The sequence below is a fragment of the Lepisosteus oculatus genome, chromosome 14, assembly GCF_040954835.1.
Source record: "Lepisosteus oculatus isolate fLepOcu1 chromosome 14, fLepOcu1.hap2, whole genome shotgun sequence".
NCBI lineage: Eukaryota > Metazoa > Chordata > Actinopteri > Semionotiformes > Lepisosteidae > Lepisosteus > Lepisosteus oculatus.
In genome coordinates, this window is record NC_090709.1 from 48,580,029 (window position 1) to 48,601,314 (window position 21,286).

At 50.7% G+C, this 21,286-nt stretch overlaps 6 non-coding genes across 6 annotated transcripts; 2 read left to right on the forward strand and 4 right to left on the reverse strand.

The window, feature by feature from the left end:
• Positions 1-1,178: 1,178 nt before the first annotated feature.
• Positions 1,179-1,250, forward strand: trnap-agg (transfer RNA proline (anticodon AGG)). The gene has a single exon. It is a non-coding gene; the product is annotated as a tRNA-Pro (tRNA).
• A 2,053-nt stretch (positions 1,251-3,303) lies between these two features.
• On the forward strand, positions 3,304-3,375 carry trnap-cgg (transfer RNA proline (anticodon CGG)). The gene has a single exon. It is a non-coding gene; the product is annotated as a tRNA-Pro (tRNA).
• Positions 3,376-11,568: 8,193 nt separating this feature from the next.
• LOC138244866 (5S ribosomal RNA) lies at positions 11,569-11,687 on the reverse strand. Its single transcript, XR_011193481.1, has one exon. It is a non-coding gene; the product is annotated as a 5S ribosomal RNA (ribosomal RNA).
• Positions 11,688-17,099: 5,412 nt separating this feature from the next.
• Positions 17,100-17,172, reverse strand: trnav-aac (transfer RNA valine (anticodon AAC)). The gene has a single exon. It is a non-coding gene; the product is annotated as a tRNA-Val (tRNA).
• A 109-nt stretch (positions 17,173-17,281) lies between these two features.
• trnaf-gaa (transfer RNA phenylalanine (anticodon GAA)) lies at positions 17,282-17,354 on the reverse strand. Its single transcript has one exon. It is a non-coding gene; the product is annotated as a tRNA-Phe (tRNA).
• Positions 17,355-19,066: 1,712 nt separating this feature from the next.
• trnav-cac (transfer RNA valine (anticodon CAC)) lies at positions 19,067-19,139 on the reverse strand. Its single transcript has one exon. It is a non-coding gene; the product is annotated as a tRNA-Val (tRNA).
• Positions 19,140-21,286: the final 2,147 nt, after the last annotated feature.

Genomic DNA, 21,286 nt, shown 5'->3' on the forward strand with positions numbered 1-21,286 from the left:
ACCTCCCACTGCCCTTAGTCTGCAAGGCAGTCCTTTCAAATGCGATGACAACGCCTAGACCTTCGTTGCCTTTTGTACGAGCTGAACTTTTGTGCTCATCAATTCAACGCTCTTTCCATCAACTCATCTTGTCTTTTGACGCTTCGTGTTTTGCGCTCCTTTGACTATTGGCATATCGGGTGACTGCAAACACTGAAGTTCTTGCTTACGGAGTGTGGAACATTGTTTTCAAGTTCTGTCATGGTGACGCCGAGTGAATCTTTCTTTGGCAACATGGGCAGGCTGACAGCAGTGCGAGCGAAAGATATGGCAAATTTCTTGACTTATTTCTGAATGTGAATGTTCTTTAGAAAAGGGATGCGGCATTGCTTCTCGCCCGTGTAAAGGTCACGCATTCCAGACGTGGTTATGAGCGAAAAGTTGCCACAAGTGTTTGAAAAGAGCAAGAGAGGAAGCAGCCCTGCCCCGTGTGAGGATCAAACTCAGGCCCTTCAGATGACGAGACTGACGCACTACCAATTACGCCAACAAGCCCAGCTGCAGGACACACACCGGAAAGTTTGCCTCACATGGATTTCAGTCGCCCGGTCCCTAATCTTTAGACGCCCTCTGCTGAATGTTGCATTTGCCTTTTGATCTCACCGATACATTTTTGGTCTGTTTCTGTTGCGAGTCCGTCTTTCAGATCTCACCTAGCATAAGTCTCTCTGGCTGAAGTGGCCTCTCTGCTTCAGCATCGTGCCCTCACTCAGCCATTAAAAATGTCACTCGGACTTCTGACAAGCTGACATGAAATGTCAAGAGAGAGTGGCGGAGACGCTTAAGCCAGAGAGAAGATGAAAAGGGGGCGTGGCAGCGAAACGCTTGACAGCTGCACGATGCTCATCAAGCTCTAAGCACACACCTGGAGGATGCGGGAATTGATCCTGCTACCTCCCACATGCAAAGCAAGGGCTGTACCATACAAGCCAACCCCCCTCGCTGGGGCTTATGCCTCGGCGTCACCTAGTTCCGCTTGTTCCCCTCTTACCGGGCACAGTTCACTGCCCTTCGTCTGCAAGGCAGTCGTGTAATTGCGGCTTTCTTGACTTATTGATGAAGGTCTGACTGGACGAGCGAATGACGCCTCTCCCCCATCCTCAAGCTCACTGACAGATTGAAATGGAAAGTGCTGCTGTGGCTCGTTGGTCTAGTGGTATGATTCTCGCTTAGGGTGCGAGAGGTCCCGGGTTCAACTCCCGGACGAGCCCTTGTGTGCACCTTTCCTCCTCTTCCGCAAGACTGGGAACTGATATCCACATCACTTCGCAGCGTCCGCTTATGACAAACGATGGAATGTGACTAATGATTGAACGAGCCTGGTGAATTCTCATCATGTGGCACAATGAGAGCGTGCAGTCAGCTGTCCGAGGCGGCAACCTCATTGCTCGTTCAAAAGAACACGTACTGAAAACTCATCACCACTATGTCGTAGATGAGCACCGCGATCGCTTGTTGTCATGCGTCCTTACTTGGGAAATGCAGAAGCAAAAACTGCCCTCTCTCAGCCACCGAAACGTGTGCGGCTCGCCTTGCGCTCTCTGCGCCTCGCATATTTGTGGAGCTGTCTGCTCTTCGTTCTGTTGAAGTAATCAAGTTACGGGGCGTCCTGCAGCCTATGATGTTCTCACTGAGAGCTTTCAAGATTTGAAGGAAAACTACGAGCTTGATTGCTCAAGTCGAACGAATGTGATTGTTAAGCAATCGATGATCAAAAGCACGTCTTCTAACAATTCCTGAGAGTATTATCAGCACTGTTTTCACTCGGATATACTTTTCACTTGCTAAGCTGACAAATTGGACGAGAAAATGCCGGAGACGCACTCAGTGCAGACTGAGGTTGGGAAGGAGGTGTGGCCCTTCAACGCTTGACAATTGAAGGACATTCTCTCCGCAACGGAGGAGCACCTGTCAGAAGTCACAGAGGCTAAATGAGAGCACCAGGCTCCTGGAGCTCTAAACTCAGACCTGGAGGATGCGGGCATCAATTCCGCTACCTCTGGCATGCTAAGCGAGCGCTCTACCATTTGAGCTCATCCTCCTCGCTTCATGCTTTTCGGCATCATGTCTTACCGCCTCTGCCCCTCTTACCGGGCACCGCCCACTGCCCTTGGTCTGCAAGGCAGTCCTTTCAAGTGCGATGACGACGCTGGGACCTTCGTTGCCTATTGTACGAGCTGAACTTTTGTGCTCATCAATTCAACGCTCTTTCCATCAACTCATCTTGTCTTTTGACGCTTCGTGTTTTGCGCTCCTTTGACTATCACCATATCGGGTGACTGCAAACACTGAAGTTCTTGCTTACGGAGTGTGGAACATTGTTTTCAAGTGATCGCTGTTCTGTCATGTTGACGCCGAGTGAATCTTTCTTTGGCAACATGGGCAGGCTGACAGCAGTGCGAGCGAAAGTAATGGCAAATTTCTTGACTTATTTCTGAATGTGAATGTTCTTTAGAAAAGGGATGTGGCGTTGCTTATCGCCCGTGTAAAGGTCACGCATTCCAGACGTGGTTATGAGCGAACAGTTGCCGCAAGTGTTTGAAAAGAGCAAGAGAGGAAGCAGCCCTGCCCCGTGTGAGGATCAAACTCAGGCCCTTCAGATGACGAGACTGACGCACTACCAATTACGCCAACAAACCCAGCTGCAGGACACACACCGGAAAGTTTGCCTCACATGGATTTCAGTCGCCCGTTCCCTAATCTTTAGACGCCCTCTGCTGAATGTTGCATTTGCCTTTTGATCTCACCGATACATTTTTGGTCTGTTTCTGTTGTGAGTCCGTCTTTCAGATCTCACCTAGCACAAGTCTCTCTGGCTGAAGTGGCCTCTCTGCTTCAGCATCGTGCCCTCACTCAGCCATTAAAATTGTCACTCGGACTTCTGACAAGCTGACATGAAATGTCAAGAGAGAGTGGCGGAGACGCTTAAGCCAGAGAGAAGAGGAAAAGGGGGCGTGGCTGCGAAACGCTTGACAGCTGCACGATGCTCTCCATGCAAGGCGTGACCACAGGCTAAAGGACACCTTTTGGCACATCAAGCTCTAAGCATACAAACCAACCCCCCTCGCTGGGGCTTATGCCTCGGCGTCACCTAGTGCCGCTTGTTCCCCTCTTACCGGGCACAGTTCACTGCCCTTCGTCTACAAGGCAGTCGTGTAATTGCGGCTTTCTTGACTTATTGATGAAGGTCTGACTGGACGAGCGAATGACGCCTCTCCCCCATCCTCAAGCTCGCTGACAGATTGAAATGGAAAGTGCTGCTGTGGCTCGTTGGTCTAGTGGTATGATTCTCGCTTCGGGTGCGAGAGGTCCCGGGTTCAACTCCCGGACGAGCCCTTGTGTGCTCTTTTCCTCCTCTTCCACAAGACTGGGAACTGATATCCACATCACTTCGCAGCGTCTGCTTATGGCAAACGATGGAATGTGACTAATGACTGAACGAGCCTGGTGAATTCTCATCACGTGGCACAATGAGAGCGTGCAGTCAGCTGTCCGAGGCGGCAACCTCATTGCTCGTTCAGAAGAACACGTACTGAAAACTCATCACCACTATGTCGTAGATGAGCACCGCGATCGCTTGTTGTCATGCGTCCTTACTTGGGAAATGCAGAAGCAAAAACTGCCCTCTCTCAGCCACCGAAACGTGTGCGGCTCGCCTTGCGCTCTCTGCGCCTCGCATATTTGTGGAGCTGTCTGCTCTTCTTTCTGTTGAAGTAATCAAGTTACGGGGCGTCCTGCAGCCTATGATGTTCTCACTGAGAGCTTTCAAGATTTGAAGGAAAACTACGAGCTTGATTGCTCAAGTCGAACGAATGTGATTGTTAAGCAATCGTTGATCAAAAGCACGTCTTCTAACAATTCCTGAGAGTATTATCAGCACTGTTTTCACTCGGATATACTTTTCACTTGCTAAGCTGACAAATTGGACGAGAAAATGCCGGAGACGCACTCAGTGCAGACTGAGGTTGGGAAGGAGGTGTGGCCCTTCAACGCTTGACAATTGAAGGACATTCTCTCCGCAACGGAGGAGCACCTGTCAGAAGTCACAGAGGCTAAATGAGAGCACCAGGCTCCTGGAGCTCTAAACTCAGACCTGGAGGATGCGGGCATCAATCCCGCTACCTCTGGCATGCTAAGCGAGCGCTCTACCATTTAAGCTCATCCCCCTCAATTCATGCTTCTTGGCATCATGTCTTACCGCCTCTGCCCCTCTTACCGGGCACCGCCCACTGCCCTTGGTCTGCAAGGCAGTCCTTTCAAGTGCGATGACGACGCTGGGACCTTCGTTGCCTATTGTACGAGCTGAACTTTTGTGCTCATCAATTCAACGCTCTTTCCATCAACTCATCTTGTCTTTTGACGCTTCGTGTTTTGCGCTCCTTTGACTATCGGCATATCGGGTGACTGCAAACACTGAAGTTCTTGCTTACGGAGTGTGGAACATTGTTTTCAAGTGATCGCTGTTCTGTCATGTTGACGCCGAGTGAATCTTTCTTTGGCAACATGGGCAGGCTGACAGCATTGCGAGCGAAAGTAATGGCAAATTTCTTGACTTATTTCTGAATGTAAATGTTCTTTAGAAAAGGGATGCGGCGTTGCTTCTCGCCCGTGTAAAGGTCATGCATTCCAGACGTGGTTATGAGCGAACAGTTGCCGCAAGTGTTTGAATAGAGCAAGAGAGGAAGCAGCCCTGCCCCGTGTGAGGATCAAACTCAGGCCCTTCAGATGACGAGACTGACGCACTACCAATTACGCCAACAAACCCAGCTGCAGGACACACACCGGAAAGTTTGCCTCACATGGATTTCAGTCCCCCGTTCCCTAATCTTTAGACGCCCTCTGCTGAATGTTGCATTTGCCTTTTGATCTCACCCATACATTTTTGGTCTGTTTCTGTTGTGAGTCCGTCTTTCAGATCTCACCTAGCACAAGTCTCTCTGGCTGAAGTGGCCTCTCTGCTTCAGCATCGTGCCCTCACTCAGCCATTAAAAATGTCACTCGGACTTCTGACAAGCTGACATGAAATGTCAAGAGAGAGTGGCGGAGACGCTTAAGCCAGAGAGAAGATGAAAAGGGGGCGTGGCTGCGAAACGCTTGACAGCTGCACGATGCTCTCCATGCAAGGCGTGACCACAGGCTAAAGGACACCTTTTAGCACATTAAGCTCTAAACACACACCTGGAGGATGCGGGAATTGATCCTGCTACCTCCCACATGCAAAGCAAGCGCTGTACCATACAAACCAACCCCCCTCGCTGGGGCTTATGCCTCGGCGTCACCTAGTGCCGCTTGTTCCCCTCTTACCGGGCACAGTTCACTGCCCTTCGTCTACAAGGCAGTCGTGTAATTGCGGCTTTCTTGACATATTGATGAAGGTCTGACTGGACGAGCGAATGATGCCTCTCCCCCATCCTCAAGCTCGCTGACAGATTGAAATGGAAAGTGCTTCTGTGGCTCGTTGGTTTAGTGGTATGATTCTCGCTTAGGGTGCGAGAGGTCCCGGGTTCAACTCCTTGATGAGCCCTTGTGTGCTCTTTTCCTCCTCTTCCACAAGACTGGGAACTGATATCCACATCACTTCGCAGCATCTGCTTATGGCAAACGATGGAATGTGACTAATGACTGAACGAGCCTGGTGAATTCTCATCACGTGGCACAATGAGAGCGTGCAGTCAGCTGTCCGAGGCGGCAACCTCATTGCTCGTTCAAAAGAACACGTACTGAAAACTCATCACCACTATGTCGTAGATGAGCACCGCGATCGCTTGTTGTCATGCGTCCTTACTTGGGAAATGCAGAAGCAAGAACTGCCCTCTCTCAGCCACCGAAACGTGTGCGGCTCGCCTTGCGCTCTCTGCGCCTCGCATATTTGTGGAGCTGTCTGCTCTTCTTTCTGTTGAAGTAATCAAGTTACGGGGCGTCCTGCAGCCTATGATGTTCTCACTGAGAGCTTTCAAGATTTGAAGGAAAACTACGAGCTTGATTGCTCAAGTCGAACGAATGTGATTGTTAAGCAATCGATGATCAAAAGCACGTCTTCTAACAATTCCTGAGAGTATTATCAGCACTGTTTTCACTCGGATATACTTTTCACTTGCTAAGCTGACAAATTGGACGAGAAAATGCCGGAGACGCACTCAGTGCAGACTGAGGTTGGGAAGGAGGTGTGGCCCTTCAACGCTTGACAATTGAAGGACATTCTCTCCGCAACGGAGGAGCACCTGTCAGAAGTCACAGAGGCTAAATGAGAGCACCAGGCTCCTGGAGCTCTAAACTCAGACCTGGAGGATGCGGGCATCAATCCCGCTACCTCTCGCATGCTAAGCGAGCGCTCTACCATTTGAGCTCATCCCCCTTGGTTCATGCTTCTCGGCATCATGTCTTACCGCCTCTGCCCCTCTTACCGGGCACTGCCCACTGCCCTTGGTCTGCAAGGCAGTCCTTTCAAGTGCGATGACGACGCTGGGACCTTCGTTGCCTATTGTACGAGCTGAACTTTTGTGCTCTTTCCATCAACTCATCTTGTCATCTTACAGTCTGGGTAATTGGAGACTGCACTGTTCTGCTTCCTAAGGTAATATACGGGTTTTTCGCATGAAGCCGTATTGAACAGTATTTCTCGCATTGTGAACATGTGCACACAGCGGTCCCCCGGGTTCCAGTTAGTGCATAATTATGCATCAATGAAAAACTAAATTAGCTCACTGAAAGTTTGATGTAGAGAATGTGGAAATTTCCAGAAGTTGTGGTCTTTTAAATGCATTTGGTTTGAAGACGTTCTGTGCTTCCATTGTGAAGATATGGACAAAACAATATTTGAGCGTGGTAAAAAAAAGTCATAAAAATGACAAAGTGAAGGCTGAGAAAGCATTCACAATGCATTTTATACACAAAGCAAGTGTTTTTGTAACTCTAAGAGATTTCCCGAAAGCACTACAGGCGTGCCAAAATCGTTTTCGAACTTCAAGCTAACTTTACCCCCGTCTTAGAGAAAGGACTGCCTTTCACTTCTCTGTGTTTTCTTTCACAGCACTGTGCACCTTTTCATTGCTCTCGCTTTCAGAGCCTCTGCACAGCACACGACTCGACATCAGGAGGCACATTGAAGTGAAAGCAGAAAGCGCTGCGACATGCACTGTGCAGATCCCGCCACACTAAGAGGTGAGTGGGTCTGTTCGATCACAGCGCATAGGCGAATCCCCAAACAGTGTGCGTGGCAACAAAAAAAGCTGCTCTGTTTTGAACTGGGGACATTGCACGTGTGAGGCTAACGTGATAACCACTACACTATGGAAACGGTGGGAAATTGTGCCCAGTGGCCCACTGCTGAGCTTCACCAATGCTAGTCAGGGACCAATGCTATTCGATGTGAATTAAATGCTATTCATCTGTCCAATTCTATTCAGGGGTGGAAAAGGGTGGAGCCGTGTGTGTCTTTTGTTCAAAGACACCCCCATCTCAGAGCCGGAAGTACAAGCCTTCCTCCCGCAGGTCCACAAAGATGTTATTGTTTAAGAAGATCCTGCGAAAGTCGGCCATCTGCCTTTCAGCCCTGCAGTAGTCCAGGCTGAAAGAGAAGCAGCCCTTCACCCTGGCAATGTACAGCCTGACAAGGTCTGGCTTCAGGCCATTGTACATCATGAGGTTCCTCCTCTCCCAGACAGCTGTCCTCGTTAGGCTGAGGAGGAGGTTCACTAAAATGGCATTAACCCCCCCCCCCCCCCTCAGACCCGCGGTACCCAAAGAGGAACAGCTCTTTCTAGGGCACCCCGTCAAGAACAGCTCCTCGAACAGAGCGAAACAGACAATCCAGCAGAACCATCAAGTACGCCCTGGCTCGAGCTGGGGGAAGATCTTACCCCAGAACACCTCTGAGACCGGCACTCTGAAGCGTTTCGCCATCATCAGCCTGTAGAACATGCTGGTGGTGCACCCCAGGAGGTCCACCCCACGGTCCCCCCACTTCACCCTCAGCTCCGGCCAGCCCGGGCCTGCTGCCCCGTCTTGTAGATGGAGCTTTTTCAGCCAACTGTCCGGGAGACCGAGTTTGAGCTGCTCGTAATCCTGACGGATCTTACTGACAGGCAGCTCGTCGTCGACCTCTCGCACAGCGTCGACAATAGCCTGGGTGGGCAGAAATCCGTCCTTTACTTCATAAAGAAGATCCTTGACCTTGGATATGCCAGCCCCGTAGAGCTGCCTGTTCCATCGAGACACCAGCAGGGGGTTGAGGAACAGAGGCTGTTCCAGAAGCTGGGCCCGGGTCTCCGGCGTGTAGGAGACATGCTGGGACATGAACTACCCCCTCGCCAGCAGGACCTCCCTGTAAAAGGAGGGCAGATGTTTTATCAACCCCGGAGTGAGCCTCACCAGGAGGGTCTCCTGCCCCAAGCCCCCGCAAGTCTCGAGGTAGCTTGCCATACCAATCTTCCAAATGCTGACATTATCCAGGTCAAGGAACTTCTTCACTACTTTCAGCCTAAAGCTTTTCAGCTTCAGGCCTACATCACACAGCTTCAGCCCACCCCTGGAGATTTCCCCAATAAGGATGTCATGAGTGACCCGCGGAGGCTTCCCCTCCCACACGAATCCAACCACCAGTTGCCTGATCTCATTCTCTACCCGTTCAGGAAGAGGCATCACAGACAATGGGTACCACAAGAGGGACAGGCACAGTGTGTTAACGAGCAGGACCCTTCCCTTTAGGGTCAGGGACCTGTGTCTCCACCGATTTAATTGGCCCTCATCTTAATGAGCTTCTCCTTCCACAGGAGAAGCCCAGTGGCCTGCTCATCAGCGTTAATGTAGACGCCAAGGACCTTCAGGTGACCCGTCTCAACCCTGAAAGGGTAGCCGAAGAGCGGGGCAAGGTCTGCCCTCCCCACCGGCATGACCTCAGACTTCTCCAAGTTTACCTTGGCGCCCGAGGCAGCGCAGTAGGCCTGCACCACCTCTAAAATGGCCGAGATCTCCGCCAACGTCAGTCTGGTGTCGTCAGCATATTGGTAGATCAACGAGGTGGCGGTGCCCCCAGGCAAGGTCACTGGAAAGAAGCTCGTGAGGGAACCATTCACCTAGACACAGCTCACGATCCCCTTGTCCCCTTGACCCTCACACCTGAAGAGTGCTGGCTGTGATGAATTAAACCAGTTTTACAGGTTTCAATCACAGACCATGTGACATGGGACTCAGTAAACTAACAGCGCCATCGGATTTGATAATACCTAACCAAAATCCGCAATATGGAAACAGAACCTGTGTGATTGTTGATAGATGATGTACTCGTAACATTTTTTCAAGACGAACTACAACATTTAAAAAATGACTTGTATGTACTTGATATCTCTAATCAATCCACGGGTTCCAGCACAAAACGAAAGTAAAACGCATACCGTTTCGCGCTTCTTATTAGTTGCTCAAAAGTAATTTGACCGTATAAAAATGCATAATATAAACCTAGAAACATAAACGTGAGCAGTACTTAAGCACTGTAGTATCGGTGTTAAGACATACCTCTCAAAAACTGTAAATCAAGTTAAAAATATCTCAAGACCGATTCTGGTCGTAATGAAACCATGCAAGGGAGTTTTTATGTCCGTTGCAGTTCTTTTGCAACATGAATATAATTATATCGTTATTAATTTCTTGAGATACGCGATTCCATATTATATTCCCTTTTAATCAAATTCTAAAAGTATGCTTGTTGACTCCGGTATCACGTTAGTTAAAGACTTCGAAGCTTACAATGTTTAGGGAGAAATGGAATACTGGTGTGTATTTTTTTCTTTTCATGATAGGTGTCGCATTTTAAATCATTTTCGTAGTTAGAAATTATGAAACGCCCTGTTAAAAGCAAGGAAGTTTTTATGCCCGTTGAAGTAAAACAAAATGCCTGACAAAGTATGGCTTGGACAGATTCCAAGTGCTTGTACAAATGTGCTAAAGAAATTATACTTTGAGTATACAGCTTGTCCAAGGTCATCCATTATTAATACTATTAGTAATATCTTCAGTAAAGGCTTTGATGCATATGTATTTCTGATAAAGGTAGGTTGTGTACTTTTGTCCAACTGAGCAATCTTGCTTTCATAAAATATACCAACATTTTAATGACTGATGATTAACATGCTGTAATACACAGTTCAAAATTAAAGGCTCAAATGCTGTACATGAGAGGTTAAGCTCCCCCTGGCGGTTTTACAAGGCGACGCCGGATAGTTAGTCACGTGACACACGTGAACTGCGTGATACCGCGTGATACCGCGACACGCCCACCGGGGTATGCCGCGAAATACCTCACCCATTTTGAATGGCTGCATCTGTACATGCTCGGGAAAGCGAATCCGAACAAACCTCATGCCATCAGCAATGGTGGTCCCAGGGTAGTGGCGCATCCTGATGTCCGAAATCACTCTCACCCCCCAGCTACTCAGCTTCTCCTTGATAGTCTCGTTTGAGATATATGCCGGGAAATGGAGGAAGGACACCACTACCTCCTTCCGCTCCAGCCAGCGGCAGTAGCAGGGTGTGCCCTGCACATCCAGCCCCACAGCCACCGCGTCTGCATGTTCCTTTGAGTCCAGAGTCAGTTCAAACTCTTTTGGCGTCCGGCGGTGGCAGGCAAAAAGAGAGCCCTCCCCACAGACGCCGTGCACAGCTGCGATAATAGCACCCGCAGACGGTTTCTCCACGCCGCTCACATCCACCACAACAGTATGCGCCCTTGCAAAAAGCCGCCGGGGGGGTCGGTCCGAATTCCTCATCCTTCTCTTTCCTACACCACTCTCCTCCTCCACTACAATAACATTCTCTGCCTCCATGTTTTTTCCTTCCATTAAAACACAAACAGGACTCAGAAAGCAACAAAAAAGCAACAAAAAAAAAACCAAAAGTCTCTCCCCTCCCCAAACAGAGCTAGGCTGAAGGGGAGGGCTTCAAAAATCAACAAAAAACACCAAAAAAAACACAAAAATTCACAAAAAACAAAGTCTTACTAAAGACAAACAAATCCTCTTCTTCTTCTCCTTCTTATAGAGAGGACAGCTCCGTCACCTCTTTTACGACGCTGGTTTTTTTCCCTTGCGTTTTTCTCTTCTTCCCACGTTCTCTCTCTTCACTGCCTTCGTCCCCGCTCTATTTCACTTCAGCCTTTCACTCTTGCTTCCTTCCAATGAGGACGGAGCTGAAAGGGCGCTATAGAGGATCGCTGTGGAGAGCTGCTGCTGTGCTTTGACATCTGAGCTCTGTGGAAAACGATCTCAATACAATTCTGAAAAACGCGACTCCCCGAACGCCAGCCGAACAAGTCTCCACAGCCGAAGCGCTGTGTCTCTTTTCAGCTGGCGATAAACCTTTCCTCGATCCTTTGCGGACTTGTAAAACTGTTCATGATCAGAATAAAAAACGCTCACGCTAATACACAAGCACCCGTGTCTCGCCAAAGCTGACAAATAAACAGACGGACAAGCCGCACTGCACGTGTGAACAGGGGAATGAGCGAGCGGGGATAGGGCGCCTCCTGCGCTTAAAAGCTTACAGCACCTGGTATTCCCAGGCGGTCTCCCATCCAAGTACTAACCAGGCCCATCCCTGTTTAGCTTCAGAGATCAGACGAGATCGGGCACATTCAGGGTGGTGTGGCCACAAGCGAAAGCAATGGTGCCTGACTCGCTACTTGAAGCTGTGTGTGGCTGGGGCTCCGTGCCCCCCGAGCGGGACTGAAGGATCGTTCGTGTGCAACTCTTTGGAAAGGAGCTGCTTTCCAAATCACATTGCGTACCTGGATGTTGGCAAATGTGCTCCCTTGTGTTGGCTTGTCCCGCACTGGAGGAGAACAAACAAACTGCTTGGAGGAGCACAAGGCAAGTCTTCACAAGACAAAAACCTCCAGTGCACAGCACTCAAAACATTTCTGGGCTGTCGCGTGTTTATTTCAGCACATAAAGCACACCAGTCCAACATGTCGGCCGGGCGCTCTGCGCCTCCGCCCTCTTGTGGCCTTGCGGCGTCAGAGCAAGAGGCTCCTTCTCGCTGCCTTTCCGCTGTGTTGCAGAGCCCCGAGAGGGAACCTGGAGCGCACACTTTGTGGGGGGCAGGGGACCGCGTTCGCGCTCTCTTGCGCGAGTACTAAATCTCACGGCGCCAGCCAGCGGCCAGGGGACAAATACAATATCGCGGGACAGGGGGGCCTCGTCATTGATTGTTACATAAGAGACGGGGATTAGGAGGAGACCCCGACTGATTGGTAAAGGGGAACACTAACACCCGAGTGACACCCCCGGCGGCTCTTTTTGAGAGACGCCCTGGGATTTCTTAATGGCCAAGGAGGGTCGCCATCAGGATGCTGGGGCATAAGAAAGCCACACAAACCGCAGGGTGAGCGCTCCCTACTGGTCCCAGTCACACCTCTTGCAGGAGCAGCAGCAACCTGAGCTTTTCCGGGGGGAATCTCCCATCCGGGTGCCGGCTAGGCTCACACCTGCTGGGCTGCCGTGGGTGAGCCCAGTCGAGAGTCGCAGGGTGAGATCTAGTCACAGGGGAGAAACGATACAAGCGAAGGATTACTCGGCTCCCAGCACTTGAAAAGACCGACAAATGACTCGTTCCCGCCGGAGCTGAATGTACCTGCATGTGTCGTGTCGTCTTCTTCCCCCGCCACGCTGTGTTTGCTTTATTGTCTTTGAAGCCGGCCCCCAGGACGAGACGGGCTGTTCCTGTGCCCCAATTAACACTTTACAGGTGCCATTCCCCGACATTGTGGCCATTGTCGGTGGTCACACGCGATAAGATAAGGTGGAGGAGAGTGGGGCATGCCCAGCGCCAGACATTCGAAGAGGGGGCTGTGCGAGGTGAGGTGAGGTGTGACACGCCGGAGCCCTGACGCCGCTAATGCGGAGCACTTGTTGAACTGGCATTGAAAGGACGTGTGCACACGGAGCGAGCCTTCCCTGCGGCGGAGCGTGTTGTGTGCGCTGCAGTGGTGCCGAGAGAACAGCACAGAAGGCAGCAGGCTCTGGAGAGCGGGTAAGAGACGGAGCCTTGTGGGCAGGCGAGCAGGCCCATTTTTTGGAAATTGCTGAAAAGGCTCCAGTGTTTGTTCGGTGCGTGGCAGGCGCACGACGCGAGCCTGCGTAGCGATTTGTGGGTCTGGTGTTATGCAAATGAGGCCGAATTGCATCCCGGGACATGCAGCGAATGCGCATTGGCGACTGCAGATGTGTAGGAAACGGCGTGCTCGTTTTCTCGTTTTGCCCACCCTTTTGAGTGTTAGTGTGGCGTGTGAGTGTGCGAAAGAGTGGGCCCAGCAGGAGGCAGTGGCGTGCGGGGCGAGGAGCTGGGCTAGGCTGCGCACTTTGTGCTGTGGGTCCGGGCCGCTTGCAGGGCCTTATATAACTTATACTTACCTGGCAGTGGAGATACCTTGATCATCCTGTAGGTGGAGTAGTTGGATTGTTTGCTTGTTTTGTGGAAGCAGTGTTTGTTTTGCAGTTTACGAAATGGCAACTTTTGGATCCCGCAAGAATGCTGTGCGTTTTGAGGTTTTGGATGACCTCTTCATGGATCGCATGCAGTTCAGTAGAAAAGTGTTGCAGAAGGAACTTGGCTTTGAACCTCGGCACTTGGATTTCATCTTCGCTCTCCCAGGTCAGAAAGCATTTGAGGTTGTTTTTGCTACCTATTCTCTGTTTGAACGATGTGTGGATGTGTTTGAGGCAAAAAGAGGGAAAGTTCCTGCCCTTGAGAAGATCAACTTGCAGCCTCTGACACAGAGAGAGAGGAAAACAGTGCATGTTGTTATGTTCTCGAATCTGGCAAAGACGGAGGACATTCAAACCTGGCTTAACCAGTACTGCACCGTCCACCATGGAACTGAGGTTAGAGATGTTGACAGTATAAAAACAGGAGGCAAGGAAATTCGAGGTTCGTTTGCTACCGGACAATGTAAATGGAGGCTTAAGGCACCTGCCCTCTACAATCCGGCTGGGCACCTGCAATGGCTATGTTTTTTATGTGGGACAACCAAAGGTGTGTCAGCGCTGTGGTGCTGTGGGACACCTGGCATTGTCCTGCACTGTGAAATGCTGCAAGACCTGTGGCAAACAGGGACATTTATCCTCTGACTGTTCAATGCTGCCAAATTGCAATTTATGTGGCTCGGAAGGACACGTTTTTAAGAACTGCCCTCACGCCTACGCCAATAAACTCAAAATGAGAAAGGATGAGGCAGTGCTTGTTTCAGCCAAACCGGCCTGAAAATCCAAAGCAAATAACAAGTCAAACAAAGAACCCTTGTTGGACAAAGACTCTCAGCCTCCAGCCAGGATCAGTCCTGCTGTGGCTCCGGGGCCGGTGGAAGAGAAATCCACTACGCCCCCACAACTGCAGACTGCACCAGACAAGCACGAGGGTTTGAAAACCCCCGAGAACAGCGAGGACCCCTCCCCCACTCCTGCTCCTCAGAACGAGTGCCAGTGTGGGGCCCCCCGGTGAAGCGGGTCCAGCGAGGATACCCAGGATTCAGCAGAGCTGCTTTTCTCAGACTCTGCAAGTCCTACAGATGCCCTCCTCTCCTCCATCCAGTCCATCACGGAGGATCTGCAGCAGCTGGTGGGTGAGGGGGAAGAGGAGACTGGTGCATCGGCTGCACCCCTTTTCCCTCAGTGCTCCCAGGAGCTGGACTTGAGGAAAAGGAAAAATGACTCTGTTTTCTCCCCGAGCGAGGAGGAAGGAGAGCATGGTGATGGGGACAGCTGGAACCCCTGCACCCCTCCCTCTACCCCCTTCCCTGAAATGGACTCCGTGAACGCTATTACTGCTGCCACCCTGATGAAGGCTCATTCAGAGGATGGCTGGCAGGAAATTGGTAAGAAGAAAAAGAAAAAGAAGTAAATCAAGAGAGGTATAAAAGCTTTGAAGATAGGTGGGATAAAGGGCCTTCTGATTGGTCAGGGGACAATAACAACAGAACCTCTGGCGTGGCCATTCTTTTCAAAGGATGGGCATTCAAATTGAAAAGTATTCAGAGGGTCATAGATGGCAGGTTGCTGTGTGTGGATGTGGAATGGGGGACCGTTAACCTGCGTCTAATCAATGTGTATTGTCCTACTGACGTTGGAGGAAGGGTGGAGCTACTCAAAGCACTCTCTCCCCTATTGTTATGTAGCACAGACGTGATAGTGGGAGGGGATTTTAATTGTATCTTAGAGCACACAGATAGGCAGTCTAGCTCTCCGATAAAATTGGATTCCAGCTCACTGGCCCTGCAAAACTTAGTTCAAGACTTTAAACTCTCAGACACATATAGATGTATATATCCCACAATAGCAGGATATACATGGTCAGGGAGGAATAGCAGCTCCAGAATTGACTATTGCTTTGTTTCAGAGAGAGTGAAAGTTGTTGGGGTCACTCTTCAGCCTGTCTTCTTCTCAGATCATCAGGCTTTAGGGTGTAGAGTGGAACTCCAGGGCGGGACTGTCTTTGGCCCAGGCCTCTGGAAACTCAACACAAAGCTGCTAGAGAATGAGGGGGTAGTATCCCGCTACAAGGAGAAACTATCACAGTGGCTGTCCTTGCAGTGTCTGTACGAGTCAGTAGGAGAGTGGTGGGAGGAGGTGAAGGTGAGGACAAAGGCCTTTTTCATGGATGAGGGAAGGAAGGCTGCTGCCAGACGGAGAAGAGTGCTAGCCAGGAAACAGAGGCAGCTGCAGCGTCTCTACACGAGACAGTGGCTTCGATGTGCTCGAGGATATCACCCTTTTAAAAAAGGATGTCCGGAGCATAGCGGAAGAAAGTAGTCGAGGAGTGCTGTTAAGAAGCAGAGGTCAGTTCTTGGAAGAAAATGAGAAGTGTACTCGCTTCTTTTTCAGTAAAGTGGTAGGCTCCAAGTCTGTCATGGAAAGTGTAGTTGATGAGGAGGGAAGAGAGAGTACAGAGCTGAGTGCTATCCTCTCCTGCATCGAGGCCTTCTTGTCACGGACGTCCAAGGGGACTAACCGTGGGGAGCAGGAGGGCGGAAAAAGACCCATATGCTTAGCGGCGATACGGGAAAAAGGCCCGGGCTCATTAGTGCAAAGAGTTCAGGAATGCCGTATAGAAACCTGTGCCCTCAGGGAGCGGACGTGGGGCGCCCTGGTGCTAGGCGGGTCTCAGGACATCCGAACGTCAGTGCTGAGCGAGGACAGAGTGCAAGACCCTGAAATATTTAGCCAAGGGAAAGAGAGGGACAGGAAGGACAGCAGACCAGAAACTAGGGACAGGACAGAGAAGGACCGCCCTCTGGCTGCAGAGGGCGTGACACTTCTACTCAAGACTGTACAGCTCTACAGAGGTAAAGGATGAAGAAATTCATTTTTTTACCTCAAAGCTAGAAAACGTTTTGAGTGAAGAAGATAGGGAAGTACTTGAGGGGGATTTGACAGTAGAAGAGCTGAGAGGCTATGGAGAGCTTACAGAAGGGGAAAACGCCGGGTGCTGACAGGCTCCCTAAAGGGGTGTCTGCTTTTACTACTTGCACGAATGAAGGCAAAAAAAAAGCCAATCGATGTGAACGAACGGCGCTTTACAGAGGAGTACTGCCTGACTGGATCGTTGATGAACGACAGAGGCCACTCCGACCTCTTCTCGGTTTTCTTCAATGACTTACTAAGGATCTTCTTCACATTCGCCCATGCAGGGGAAGCCAGTTACACCAAAGCAAACGCAGGAAAGTGCATTTCAAGCAGAGACCAGGAGGGACTTGTTTACACCGACAGTGGGCGGAGAATGGAACAATGCGCCCAGCCCTGTTGCTGGAGCCGATTCTTGATGAGCTCTTGGGCTCACTAAGAGGCCCCCGCTGGATGCTAATCTTTCTGTTGTTCTTGCAGGTCCTGCGCTGCTTTTGAGCCGACAGAGCTCGTCCTGGTTTGCCGGCACAGCCCAATTGCAAATGATCGGCTACGCGTACAGGAGGAACGTGCGTTTGGTACAAGAGTGCACGAAGGCACCGGAAATACATTGGGAACAAATGACCGGTTGCTCAAGACCTCTGTGAAGTACAGGAGCGTGCAACACGAGGCTGTTTCCGCCCGGTCTCGAACCGGGGACCTCTCGCGTGTTAGGCGAACGTGATAGCCGCTACACTACGGAAACCTGCAGGGACTGCTGCTGGTGTCTCGCTTGCGTTTCGGGCTGAGAAAGGGACGCGTCACTTTAGGAAGGGGGTGCTGGAGAGAGGAACAAAGGGCGCGATGAAACAAAATGCCGAAACCCGGGATCGAACCAGGGACCTTTAGATCTTCAGTCTAACGCTCTCCCAACTGAGCTATTTCGGCGGTGCGCAAATCCCACAGCCACCTGCTCCAGCCTTCCTGTGTTGTGGCATGAGCGCACCAAGAGTAGCGGGAGAGTGTTGCAGGAATGTCACTCAGAAGGAAAGCCACCCAGCTGCGCCCTCTGAGCTCTGTCCAGCGCATCTTCCTCGCATGGACTCCTGCCTGCGACGGGCAGGAAACAATTAGCAAGAACAGAACGACACCCCATGGCTGTCTCATGACCGCACCTTAGGTTGTGACACGTGCAGGTGTGAGGGGTTGCCGGGCTACTTTGGAGCAGAGCTTGGGCGGAGGGGGGGCGGGAAAGCAGACAAAGAGGTGACACCTCAAGGTCTGCACGATCACAGCTCTCCGCCGCCCCAGGCTTCCGCTCGATAAGCTACTGGACACACCCGCCCCTCCTCACACAGACCGTGGAAAAGCCCCCGAGTGAGAGGGCTCTCTCTTCCTCCCAGGAGCTCTTGGACACGACGCACAGACAGGGCGCGGGGAGCCGCTGCCTGCAAACACGGCTCCAGGAAGGACTCCACTCCGCAGGAGCCGCAGAGCAGAGGAGATGAGGGCAGCTTAGCTCCTGTGCAGAGACCTGAGCTGTTGTTGCTGTGGATGCTGTCTTTTCTGCACTCGGGGTAGGAGTGAATGTTGAGTTGCCCTTAGAAATGAAGCAGAGCACTTCAACGGCACGGGTGTGTGTGTGTGTGCGCCCTGGTGATTCTGGGAGACAGATCGAACCTGGGCTAAAAGAGAGGGGGCTTAGCCCTCTTCCATTTGCTAGTTCAAAGTTGTACAACCCATTTGTATCTGCTAGGCGGCGCAGTCGTCGTGCACAAAGAACGCTTTGAAAAGCGTCAAAGGCAAGTCATTCCGAGTTGGTCGTTTGTGTTTTCCGTTCAGACGCGAAATGCTGAAATGATCTCTCGGCTCCTCGGTTGTCATTTCTGCTCCGTAAAGGGATCACAGCACGCGTCGGCTTCCAGCATGCTGGATCGGGACACGATGCCGGGGGTTGGAGAGAGCGATGTCTTCCTCGTTAGTATAGTGGCAAGTGTCCCCGCCTGTCACATGGGAGACCGGGGTTCGATTCCCCGACGGGGAGTAGCTTTTCTTTCACCTCCTTAGAGAAATGACTGCCTTTCACTTCTCTGTTTTCTTTCACAGCGTCGTGCACCTTTTCATTGCTCTCGCTTTCAGAGCCTCCGCACGGCACACGACTCGACATCAGGAAGCACATTGAAGTGAAAGCAGGAAGCGCTGCGACATGCACTGTGCAGATCCCGCCACACTAAGAGGTGAGTGGGTCTGTTGGATGCACAAAGAACGCTTTGAGAAGCGTCAAAGGCAAGTCATTCCGAGTTGGTCATTTGTGTTTTCCGTTCAGACGCGAAATGCTGAAATGATCTCTCGGCTCCTCGGTTGTCATTTCTGCTCCGTAAAGGAATCACAGCACGCGTCGGCTTCCAGCACGGTGGGTCGGGACACGATGCCGGGGGTCGGAGAGAGCGATGTCTTCCTCGTTAGTATAGGACCTGTCACCTGTCCCCACCTGTCACGCGGGAGACTGGGGTACATCAGGACACGCATTGAAGTGAAAGCAGGATGCGCTGTGACATGCACTGTGCAGATTCCGCCACACTAAGAGGTGAGTGGGTCTGTTCGATCACAGCGCTCAACGAATCCCCAATCCCCTTTTGTGCCTGGCGACAAAAGATGTCTGTTTCCGCCCGGTTTCGAACCGGGGACCTTTCGCATGTGAGGCAAACGTGATAACCACTACACTATGGAAACGATGGTAAGATGTGCCCAGCGGCCCAGTGCTGAGCTTCGCCAATGCGATTCAGCTGCTTCCAGTGCCTTTATTGGAGTGCACTGATGGACCGTGCTCTCTCTCCAGAGACCAGCACGCCTGTCATGGACAGAGCAGGAAAGGCGGCGCCACATTCTACAGCCCTCTCCACGCAATCGACAAAATCGGGCTACTGAAGTGGAGAAAAACGCCTCTCCAGAAAGTGCAAATATCATCTTGGAGACTATAAATCCTATTGCCGAAGGTCAGCCCTGTCTACCAGAGTAACCCTCCCACAGCGATGATCAGCTCGTCTCACACGCGAGAAGTTTCGGTTGGAAACAAGCGCCCCCTCTTCTCGCACGTTTTGCACGTTCGAGTAGTTTTAATGCGGCTCTTTCGTACACGGTGCTGATCTTTTGGAAAGCAGGAGGCAAAACCGAGTCGAACCGCCTGGGTGAAAACCAGGAACCCTAACCGCCTTACTATATGGCAGCGAACAACCATGCTGTTCCCGGCATCATGCAAGGAAACTACATAAATATGAGAAAACACGCAAGAGAGTTGTCACTCAGAGTGTCGAAGGGTCGATGTATACTGGGGCTCAGTTGAAATGCAACGTCAGGACTTTTCCGAATTATGTCACACGAAGAGAGCACAGCCCTTTCCGCCCTGCCGCGTGTGTCTCGGTAACTCGCTGTGATCGTATAGTGGTCAGTACTTTGCGTTATGGCCGCAACAACCCCGGTTTGAATCCGGGTCACGGCAGAATAGGGGCGTCCGCTTTTACTACTTGCACGAATGAAGGCAAGAAAAAGCCAATCGATGTGAACGAACGGCGCTTTACAGAGGAGTACTGCCTGACTGGATCGTTGATGAACGACAGAGGCCACTTCGACCTCTTCTCGGTTTTCTTCAATGACTTACTAAGGATCTTCTTCACATTCGCCCATGCAGGGGAAGCCACTTACACCAAAGCAAACGCAGGAAAGTGCAATTCAAGCAGAGACCAGGAGGGACTTGTTTACACCGAGAGTGGTCGGAAAATGGAACAATGCGCCCAGCCCTGTTGCTGGAGCCGATTCTTGATGAGATCTTGGGCTCACTAAGAGGCCCCCGCTGGATGCTAATCTTTCTGTTGTACTTGCAGGTCCTGCGCTGCTTTTGAGCCGACAGAGCTCGTCCTGGTCTGTCGGCACAGCCGAATTGCAAATGATCGGCTCCCGTTACAGAAGAAACGTGCGTTTGGTACTGTTGTAACAGAAGGAATAAGGTTCTTGATCCCAAGATGAAGTAAAACAGATGAGTGTATTGCATGCAAGGAACAATAAAGCCGAAGTCTTGTTTCCCGCAAGAAACAACAAAACCGAAGTATTGTTCGATGTGCCGGTACAAACTTTTAGGTTATATAGTCCTTGCTTGCTGCTTCAGACGTCATTCAATGTTATGGTAAGGGGTGGGGTCATGGTATTTGGCCAGTTAAGAGGCCCTGGCCAAATGGTCAGTCTAAGATTATGCCCCCAGGGGGTTCCTTGTTCGCATCTGGAATCCTTATCAGTTAACCCCCTTTCCTGCCATAAACCCCTGTTGCTTAGAAGTCTAATTTTCAGGCAGAACTGACTTAAGTTAACCCTTTTTACATCTTATCTCTTACTTCATTCCCCCCTTATAAAATATGGCATACGTCAGGACTGCCTATTTTTACACATACAATGTCAGGGCAGATCTTTCCTTTTTAGATGTACAGGCATGCATTACCATGACATTGTGTGTTCCACAGTTACAACAATATGTTATTGATGTTTTTGTACAAGTGATAGTTACAATTATACATATAAAACAACCCTAATCCTACAAATACATAAAGTCCTACTCCAGGACCCAAACGCAGACCTCAGCCATGTGAAGATCTATCGTCAGGATCTTGGAACAGCAATACTGACCCAACTCCGATAATAATTTTTTGGCTTATAGATATGCCAACACCCGGAATGTATTGATACCATATCCCCAGAAATGCTCCTCAGGCCTAACAAGCACACTGTTGGTCTTAGGAAACATCAGACACAGAAACGGTAACAACATCCTTCTTTCTGTTCACTCAGTCTCTGGTGCCGTGGGTCGGTGAAAGTGCGATACGCGGATCCAG